Source organism: Phyllostomus hastatus, unplaced genomic scaffold, assembly GCF_019186645.2.
Source record: "Phyllostomus hastatus isolate PE091 unplaced genomic scaffold, TTU_PhHast_1.1 phas_scaffold_78, whole genome shotgun sequence".
NCBI classification, from domain to species: domain Eukaryota; kingdom Metazoa; phylum Chordata; class Mammalia; order Chiroptera; family Phyllostomidae; genus Phyllostomus; species Phyllostomus hastatus.
Window position 1 is genome coordinate 74,543,315 of NW_025334041.1, and position 11,152 is coordinate 74,554,466.

Here is an 11,152-nt window from a genome sequence, read left to right on the forward strand (position 1 = left end):
GCTGAATCATGTGCTACTTCTATTTTTAATTTTCTGAGCATCTTCCATACTGTTTTCCATAGTGACTGTACCAATTTACAATCCCACCAACCACCAACAGACCCCAAGGCTTCTCTTTTCCCTACATCCATGACAGTATTTGTTAGCCCTTACGATTTTGATGAGCCATTTTAACAGGCATGACATGGTATCTCACTGAGGTTTTCACAGCATTTCTCTAATAACTAGTGATCTTGAGCATCTTTTCATGTGTCTGTTAATGTTTATTTATCTTCTCTGGAGAAATATCTACTCAGTTCCTTTGTCTGTTTTTCAATTGAGCTATTTTTTTTTTTTGCTGTTGAGTGATATTAGTTTTATATGTTTTCAATATTAACCCCTTATCAGATATATGGTTTGTAAATATCTTTACCATATTTAGGTTGACTGTTCACTTTTTTGAAGATTTATTTCATTGTACATAATTTTTAGTTTTATGTACTCTCATATTTCTTTTGTTTCTTTGTTTGTTACTTGTGTTTTAGATGTTATATCTAAAATGTCATTAACAAGACCCATGCTAATATGCTTTTTCTCTGTGTTTTTTTCTGGGACTTTCGTGGCTTCAGGTTTTACGCTTAACTCTTTAATCTATTTCAAGTTAACTTTTGTTGGGTGGTGTAAATTATGGGTTCAGTTCCATTCTGTTACATGTAAATATCCAATTATGCCAGTGCCATTGGTTGAAGAGACTTTCTCCCATTGAGTATTTTTGGCTTCTTTGTCAAATATTAGTTGACCATATATGCCTGGGTTTATTTCTGGTCTCTCAGTTGTGTTCCATTGGTTTATGTGTCTGTTTTTATACCAGTTTCATACTGTTTGGATGACTATAGCTTTATAGTATAGCTTAAAATCAGGAAGTGTGATATTTCCTGCTTTGCTTTTCTTTATCAGGATTTCTTTGCCTACTTGGAGTCACTTGTGGTCCCACATAAAATTTAGGGGTTTTTTCTAGTTCTGTAAAAATTACACTGGAATATTGATAGGAACTGCATTGAATCTAGAGATGGCTGTCAGTCAAATTGACATCTTAATAACATTAATTCTTCCTTGATTGGTGTGGCTCAGTTTGTTGGGCATCATCTCTCAAAGCAAAAGGTCGCTGGTTTGATTCCTGGTCAGGGCACATGCCTAGGTTGCAGATTTGGTCCCCGGTTGGTGTGTGTGCAAGAAGTAACCAATCATTGTTTCTATCTCATCGATGTTTCTCTCCCTCTCTTTCACCCTTTCTTTCCCTCTCTAAAAATAAATTTTCAAATAGTTAAAAATAGTAATAATAATATTAATTCTTTCAATTCATGAACATGGAATGCTTTTTAATTTATTTGTGTTCTTTTACATTTCTTCTATCAATATCATTTAGTTTTCAGTGTAGAGATTTTTCACCTTCTTGGTCCAATTTATTTCTAAGTATTTTATTGTTTTTGGTAATATTGTAAATGGGATCAATTTCTTTATTTTTTTCAGAAATTGTGTGTTTAGTGTGTAGAAATGCTACTGATTTTTGCATGCAAATTTTGCATCCTGAAACTTTACTGAGTCATTGATTAAATGTAACAGAGTTTTTGGTTGAGGCTTTGCAATTGTCCATGAATAAAATGACATCATCTGCAAATATGACATTTTTACTTCTTTCTTCTTTTTAGATTCTGCTAACTTTCAAGTTTATTTTTTTTTCTTGATTGTTTTAGCTAGGACTTGCAGTACTATGTTGAATAGAAATGGTGAGAGTGGACAACCTTGTTTTGTTCCTTATCTTAGAAAAAAAGCTTTTATCTTATCTCCATTGAATCTGATATTGGCTTGTCATATGTGGTTTTTATTATGTTGAGATATGCTCTTTCTATGCCTAATTTTTTGTATCCTCACCCAAGGATATGTTTTTATTGATTTTAGAATAAAAGGTAGGGAGAGAGACAGAGACAGAGACAGAGACAGAGAGACATTAATGTGAAAAAGAAACATTGATCAGTTGCCTCTCGTATGTGCCCTGACCAGGAAACAAACCCGTGACCTTTTGGTGCATGGGAGGATGCTCCAACCAGCTGAGCCACCTGGCCAGGGCAATGACTAATTTTTTTAGTTTTTATCATGAATGAATGTTGAATTTTATCAAATGCTTTTTCTGTGTCTATTGAGATTATGATTCTTTTCTTTCTTTCTGTTGATATGCTGTATCACACTGATTGATTGGTATATGTTGAACCATCCTTGTATGCCAGGGCTAAATCCCACACCTGATTATGGTGAATGACCCTTTTAATGTTTTGCTTAACTCAGTTTGCTAGTGTTTTATTGGGAAATTTTGCATTTATATACAGCATGGATATTGGCCTATAGTTGTCTTTACCAGTAGTGTCCTTTTATGGTTTTGATATTAAGATAATGCTGGTCATATAAAATTAGTTGGGGATACTCCTTTGTCTTTGATATTTTGAAAGAGTTTGAGAAAGATTCCTGTTAATTCTTTTTTTTAAATGCTTGGTAAAATTCACCAGTGAAGCCATCTGGTCCTGACCTTCACTGGGAGATATTTGATTACTGATCCAATCTTCTTACTAGTAATTGGTCCATTAAGATCTATTTCTTCCTGATTCAGTCTTGGTAAGTTGTATTTTTAAGATTTTTTTTCATTTTTTCTAGTTGTCTAGTTTTCAGCATATTGTTGTTTATAGTAGTTTCTTATGATCTTTTAAATTTCTGCAATATCAGTTGTAACATCTCCTTTTTCATTCATAACTTTGTTGATATGGGTCCCTTCTCCTTTACCTTGGTTAGTCAAGCTACTGCTGTGTCAATTTTGTTTATATTTTCAAAGAACCGAGTCTTAGTTTCACTAATGTCTTCTATTTTTTTATTTTCTATTTATTTTTTCTACTTTAATTTTTATTATTTTTTGTCTGCTAACTTTGGGGTCAGTTTGTCCATGTTTTTTTAGTTCCTTAAAAGATGGAGTTATGTTTTTTATTTTGGACCTTGTTTGCTTTGTAATATAGGTATTTATTGCTATAAACTTTCCTCTTAGGTTTGCTTTTGCTGCATCTCAAACATTCTAGTATATTATACATTTTTTATTTTCATTTGTCTCAAACTTTTCTTTCCCCTTCAATTTTTTCTTTGGTTCATTGGTTGTTCAGAAGAGTGTTAATTAATTTCCACATGTTTATACATTTTCCACTTTTGCTCTTGGTATTGATTTCTAGACCATGGCAGTGTGGTGAGAGAAGATCCTTGATATCATTTCACTCTTCTTAAATCTTTTAAGACTTGTTTGGTGGGTTAACATATGGTTTATTCTAGAAATATTTCATCTACCCTTGAGTAGAATGTATATCTGTTGTTCTTGGATAGAATGTTTTGTGTATGTTTGTTAGCCTCATTTTGTCTACAGTGTTTAAATGAACTGCTTTTTTGTTGATTCTCTATCTGGATGGTCCATCCATTGTTGAGAGTGATGTATTAAAGTGCTCAATTATTATTGTAATACTGTTTATTTTTCTTTTTAGTTTTATTAATTTTTGCTTTATATATTTAGTTGCTCCAATGTTGTGTACATATTTACAATTGTTATATCTTCTTGATGACTTCTTTATGATTATATAATTAAACTTTTCATTTCTTTTTCTACTTTTAGTTTAAAGCCCATTTTGTCTGACATAAGTATAGTTATCCTGCTTTTTTTATTTTTACCATTTGCTTGAAATGATTCTTTTTATTCTTTCACTTTTAGGCTATGTGTGTGTTTAAAGATAATGTGAGTCTCTTGTAGGCAGTATATTGTTGGATCTTGTTTATTTTTATTTTTTTAACCATTCAGCTATTTTGTGTTTTGATTGGAGATTTCATTCTGCTTACTTTAAAATAATTACTGATTGGTAAGGATTTGCCATTGCCACTCAGATTTTTTTTTCTGGTTGTCTTGTTCATCCATTGTTCCTTGTTTCTTATGCAACAGTCCTTTTTTATGTGTTTTGATGTCTTTTGGTAACACTATGCTTTGACTTCTGTATTATTTTTTATTTTATAATTACTACAGAGTTTCCATTGTGATTATCATTAGGATTGCATAAAATATTTTAAACTTAAAACATCCTGTTTTAAATTGCTAACAACATAACTTCAATAAAATTAGTGTACTTTACTATTTATTTCTCCTGTGCCTTCTCATAGTTTAGGTTATTGCTATTACAATTTATAAGTTTTTATATTGTGTGACTAATAGATTATTATATTTATGATGATTCTTGCTACATTCATTTAACAAAATTTTAAACTAGTTTTGAGTTATACTATACTATTGTTATATTGCATAATTTAACTATGACTATATATTTACCACTAATAGTGAGATTTACACTTCCTTTTTATGATTTTATGATGTTAATTAGCATTTTTTCTTTTTTATCTTACACACAAATAACTTCCTTTAGCATTTCATGTGAGATAAGAGTGGTGGTAACAAACTCCCTCAGTTTTTGCTAAGAATAAAGTCTTAATTCCTTTTTTTTCATTTTTAAAGGACAGCTTCACTGGATATAGAATTCTTGGTGACAGTTATTTTCTTTTAATATTTTGAATATGTCATCCCATTCTTTTTTGACCTGAAAAGTTTCTGTTGAGAAATTTGCCATTAATCTTATAGGGGTTCTCTTGAATCTAACTTCTCTCTTTTCTCTTTCTGCTCTTGAAATTATTTCTTGCCTTTGACTTTTGATTATTTAATTATAATATTCTTCAGTGTAACCCTACTTGGGTTCAACCTGGTTTTGAATGCTTTGAGCCTCATGGATTTGGGGATCCATTTCTCCCCTACAGTTCAGGAAGTTTTCAAATATTATTGTTTTAAATAAAACATATTTTCTGTCCTTTTCTCTTTCTTTTCTCCTTCTGGAATTCTCAGAATGCAAATTTTATTTATTTTTATTGTGTCCCATAATTCCTGTAGTCTTTTCTCACTCTCATTCTTTCATCTTTCTGCTCCTCTGACTGGGTAATTTTCAAGGTCTTATCCAGATTGCTGAATATCCAGATATTCTTCATCCTGCATTGTCAAGTCTACTTTTGAAAATATCTATTGAATTCTTCAATGCAGTTATTGTAATTTTCAACCTAGAGTTGTTTGTTTTTCTTAATGATTGGAATTTTCTCATCAAACTTCTCATTTTGTTTAAGTATTGTTTTCCTAAACTTGTTTAGTTGTTTCTGTTTCTTATAGCTTACTAACCTACCTTAAAAAGATTATAATGAATTCTTTATCTTATAGTTCATAAAATGAAAATTTCTTTAGGGACAGTTATTGAGCTTTACTAGTTTTATTGGTGGTGTCATGTTTTGTCATATTTTCATGATTTATCTTAATTCCTGATTTCTTACATTGATATATACACATTTAAGTAATGGTCCTCCTATTCCAGACTTTACAGGTTTGCTTTGGTGGAGACAGCTCTGTTTGAGTTTCTAGGTGTGTCTTCTGGTAATGTCTTTAGGCAAGTGGAGTCTGCTATTATGGCAGATTTTTAGGTGAGGCAACTATTCAAAGTCTGAGAACGAGAATGGGGATGTATGTCACTGGCTGAGAACAGTTGGGTAAGACTGTTAGCTTGGTTCCCTACCCAAGTGAGGCTATAGAATGGGCCCCATGATTGCCTGAATACTCTGATCAGGCTCACTTTAGTGATCAAGTCCGGGTAATATGTTCAGTAGTAGACAGCGCAGTGAATTAGATTTTCTACCATGGCAGAAAGCAGAACAGGACCTAGGGCCTGTATAGGTTATTGTTTGTGGGTCTGAATCAGGCCTGAATGTGCACTGAATTTCTTGGTCAGGTGAGGCCACTGGTTTTATTATGTATATGAGGGAAGCTATGAGCTATACTTTCTGTGCAGGGGTCACTGTACCTAGGGCTGTTGAAGGGAGTAAGTAGTTTCCCATGGGCTCTAGTTAGGTTCTGTGATTGGACAGCCTAAAGGCTGTATTTAGCTAAATATGACTACAAATCAGATTCCCTGCCCAAGCACAGTGGGAGAAGCTACTCTAAAACCAGTAAAGCTCATTATTATTTCCTCAAGTCAACCCACACCTCAAGTTTCCTGGATGAACAGGGCCACTCACTGGCTTTGCTCTGTGAACCATCAGCTCTGCTTGCCCTTCTCTCAGCTCAAGCTCTACTAGGCTGCTCATTTCTCAGATGTGTTTGCTGGCTCTTCTAGTCAGATGGAGCTGGAAGACATTCTCCATGGAAAGCAGAGTTATGGAGTTATATCTCAAGCACCTTCCTGGGTGGCTGTGGGAGAGGCTGCCTCAGGCTACTCTCATTTCCCTAAACATGCTCTTGGGTTGGGAGGGGCTGGGAGCTTCCTTCAGCCTTGGTTATGAATTAATCCTCCAGCCTGTGCACAGCATGGGAAGCCTTCATGCCTAATACTGGCTTCGCTTGGGGTGATCAGCCCTCCTGCCCTTCTCTAGGCTCAGGTAGTACTGGGCTGCATAACTTCCAGGAGTTGTCACCTGCCCTTCTGGTCAGATGGGGCTAGAAGGCACTCTCCTCAGCAGGTTATGCTGTGATTCATCAGCTTGCTTGAAGGGGAGCAAACTGAACTGTACAACTGGCAAAACAACTTCTTTTAGGATTTGAATTAAGCAAATCTTTACCCTGCTGCTTCCCTCATCAGAGTGTACCCCTGACTTGCTTCTGCAGAAGAGCCAAACCCCTGGTTAGCATTACTACTTGGGCATTATAGATATAAAATTCAGTTTGCCAAGATCTGTCTGCCAGTTGTTGCAAGCCCTGCTCCACTTTTTCGGTCACAAATTCCCAGGAGCTGGGCCCTACAAATTACCCTGCATTTTTCATGGTGTGAGACCAGAGTAAGGGCTCCCACAAAGTGACCCTCAATGCAGGGGGATTATGGCTGTCCCTTTTTGCCTCTCTTTTTACAGTGGAGGAACTGGAGGTTCAGGGCTCTCTCAACTTGGTACTGTGCTGTCCTGGGGAGGGGCAATGCATTTGAGTTGTAGCCATATCTCTTAAAGGTGAGTTAAATAGGAACATCAGGCAATGGCTTTATAAAGCTTATTTTTAAAATTGGTACTAAGAGGCTGAAAATATGAAAACAAAAACAAACCCTAATTATATATTGCTCATTAATACTGGATCCTGGAGAATTACTACTTAGTGACACTTCTCTTACTTCAGTTTTATTTAATTTGTATACATGAAGGAGTGAGGATTACACTTTCAAAAACATATGTTTAAATCTATTCTATGAATTCAAAGTAACTCAGAAGAGGATCCTCTCACAACTGCAGTTTTCAGGTAATCTAGTCCCTTTTCAAGCCATATAGATAAAAATAATAGCATAGGCAGCTAATTAGTTATAAACAAAGGGATTGGAATGGAATTAGACATTAAACCAGATTAACTAAAAAGGGGCACCTTCACAGTCACTCCAAGAAGCCATGGCTGGTGTGGCTCAGTGGATTGAATGCTGGTCTGAGAAACAAAGGGCCACTGGTTTGATTCCTGGACAAAGCACATGTCTGGGTTGAGGGCCAGGTCCCCAGTAGGGAGCGCATGAGAGGCAAAGACATATTGATGTTTCTCTCCCTCTCTTTCTCCCTCCCTTCCCCTTCATCTAAAAATAATAAAATCTTAAAAAAAAAAGACTGGCTGTTCAATCTCCCCACTGAACAATATGCTCACACCCACAGATTAACAGGTCAAAGAAGGATAAGTGGCAAGAACGAAATTCCTCTGCTGGGATATGTACAGTGGAAGCTAAAATAGTATAGGGAGAAGTCCTTCTACCATGAAACATGTGCAGTAGGAGCAAAAATGGTGACCACAAAGGGGAGGAGAAATACCTAGGAAAGGGATTGAATATGGGGAGGCACCAGCATAGACCCAGGAGATCAATGCAATAGAACATAAATGCCCTGAATCTCAACTGCAGCAAGATAGTGACCAGCACCCATCCCCAACCTCTTAAAAAAAGAACTTTGGAGTATTGTCTTGTTAAAGGAACAAAACCGAACTAGTGAATTTAAAGATATAATCGGCTTTATTAAGTAATTTATGAGTGCATCAGTATCTCACCTAGCAACTAGAAGGGCACCTCAATAGGATTCACAAATTGGATATTTTTTTATAGGAAGCAGGGGAACTACTAACAAAAAAAGGAAGGGTTATTTTCATAAAAGGACTTTAGGAGGAAGGAAACAGCAAGGCGTATTTTTTTTAATCATGCAAATCACCTCTTCTTTCTTTAGGGTTTGTAGAGGGCCAACCCCTGTAATTACAAATTACTTCATTGGTGTTGACTCCAAAATTCCAGACTGATTGATTAGGATTATGTTTCTAGGAGGTTAAAACAACAATTAGGTCAGGTATTAAATCTAGGTTTGGTTTCATGGGCATTAGCACAAGTGATGCCCTTTGGGGCCTGTGGTTTTCTTTTTAAAAGTTTCCTTGGACTTCAACATTTGTCAGCCAGAGCACGAACAGGGACAGAATCAGCAATGGGCTCTTGGATAGCCACTGTGCAAGTTCAATTACCCGCTTCTTTCTAAACTGCAATGAGAGCTTAAGCAAGGGTGTGATGACTTCAACAGAAATGGGAGAAAATTCTGGAAATATCTGCAGCCACAACCTTTCTTGTACCAACAGTAGAGAAAAACAATGAAAGAAGGTAGTAAATAAAATATCGTGATGGAATTCTGATGGCTATGCTGTACCTGAAAGAAATTAATCTATAGACTACAAGGTTACATGTTAGGAGATGAGAGTTTCATAGGTGACAATAAAAATGTATCATCAAAACTGGGACACTAATCTGAGTGAAAAGGGATATTATTAATATTACTTTGGAACCTCAAATATAGAAATACACGTCTATGTTTGCCCACCGTAGTAAAGGAGACTGTATGCCAGAGCAGGGCTACTGACTAAGGAAGAGAAAAACCAGAATTCTTATAAAATGGTAGACATGATAATTTTTACAAATATTATTTTCTAATATCTACTGATGTGGGGCCATTCTTACAGAAATTATAGATAGAGAGATGCCTATATATTCTAAAAACTGGAAATTAGAATAAGACCTATAGTTTCTTCGGGTTTAAGCTAAATGCACAAAGCATGAATAAATATAGAGTTTTTATTCCATTGATTCTAGCTCAGACAGAAGAGCTTGAGTGTTCACTTACTAAACCCAGTTTTGGCATCTGTATTATTTTCAGATGGAAGAGATACTTATTTAATAACAGATGTAAGTAAAATAATCTATGAAAAAACATTATCATATGGAAGACAGTTCTGTCACAATGAAAGAAGTCTTCAAATGACTTCATAGAACTTTCCCACCTCTTATTTATTTTGCAGTATAACTCATGGTTAACATTCTTTTTGCAAGTCAAATTTATATTTTATACACAATCACAAAATACACAAATCAATTTCCTGCAGGTCTATGTGATATTTAGTTCCTAGGTGACTTGAAATATTGCACTATTGGGCATTATGGCACCTAGAATTTCTATGTAGAAAGCATATTCAAAATGCAAAAGTAAAGCATTGCCTCTGAACTTCTAATTTTTTTCTGATGTTAGTAAGGTGGATATATAAATCTTTTAAATGTGGATTATGATAAAACATGAAATGCCTATATACAGAGAATAATGTAAGAAAGATATGTCACATACCAGATGAGTCAGGTTAAACAGAGAAACTTTCTACATGAGTTAGAACACCATAGAAGAAGTGTTTCATATACCCGAACTTTATCACTATGGTGGTCCTTAACATTGTCACTAACCTCACACTGTGGCTATATATTTATTCATCTATGTAAATTGAATTTAAATATTATTGAGAACATCTGTATCCAGCAGTATGCTAGGCATTAAGGATAAAAGACAGCTCATGAGCTAGTCAGGGGATGGCAAGCAATGACATTGCAATGGGAAATATGAAACTCAATTTGCCTTTGGCACTCCAGTTAAAAGTAAGGCAGGAGCCAGTGGGTCTGTAATATATTTTATTTTTTTGTTTTCACTGTTTCTCAGATTGTTGCTCATCACCAACATTTCTCCTCTCCTCTTTATCTTCTTCATCCACACAAATAATTAAAAGTTTAAGTAACTGTAAATACTACTGATTCCCAGTTTACTGTTCTTCCACAACACTAGATAATAGATCTTTAGGAATTTCCCTTTAAAATACATTAACTTTCTTTCTTTCTCCTCCTTTCCCTCTGTCCCTTTTCCCTTCCCTTCCCTTCCCTTCCTTCCTTCCTTCCTTCCCTCCCTCCTTCCTCTCTCCCTTCCTTCCTCCCTTTTCTTTCCCTATTAAGAGTATCTTTATAATGCAATTAAATATGTATACAAACCTTCATGGAACTGAAAAGCCTGGCAAAGTGGTATTTTAAGGAAGGGGAAAGGACAAGAATGGTGGCAGAAGCTAGAAGCAAGAGGTCAAACCAGAGATGCTGTTCCCTGTGGGCTCTCTTCAATGGAGCTCTTGGACAACTCTTAAGGAAATTGTTTTCTGGGACTGGGAGACGGTTACAGAATAAAGAGTTACAGGAAGTAAACCTACATCTATCTTCCTTCATTCTTATGTTCACCTTCCATAGATCTAGAAGGGTCTCTAATAGCACACAGTGAGACAGTAAACAATACAAAAGACTTGGCACATTTGAGACCTGCCTTGAATGCTTAGCAGTTTAATTTGATAATATTAGAGAATAAATGAACCTGGTTAAATTTCCCCAACTCAGTCATCCTTCAATTCTCATATATAGTCTCCTTTGTAAACTTTTGATAAGTTTCCTCTCTCTTACCCAATCCCAACATAGCTAATTAAACCCTGTGTGAACTGCATCGTATGGTTGAATATATCGCTCTCTTTTGTAATTGTTTTTTTGTGATAAAGATCGCAGACTCTTCAGGAAAATATCTGTGTCTTTCTGCAAGCGTTCCCAAGTGGTTTTTCCATGGAGTAACACCACTGTCATTCCTTGAGGACCTGGTTTTCATTGGCCCATGAAAAAAAATACGAAGATACACTGCATCATGCCATCTAATTTAAGGAATAAATGATAGTCACAGAGGA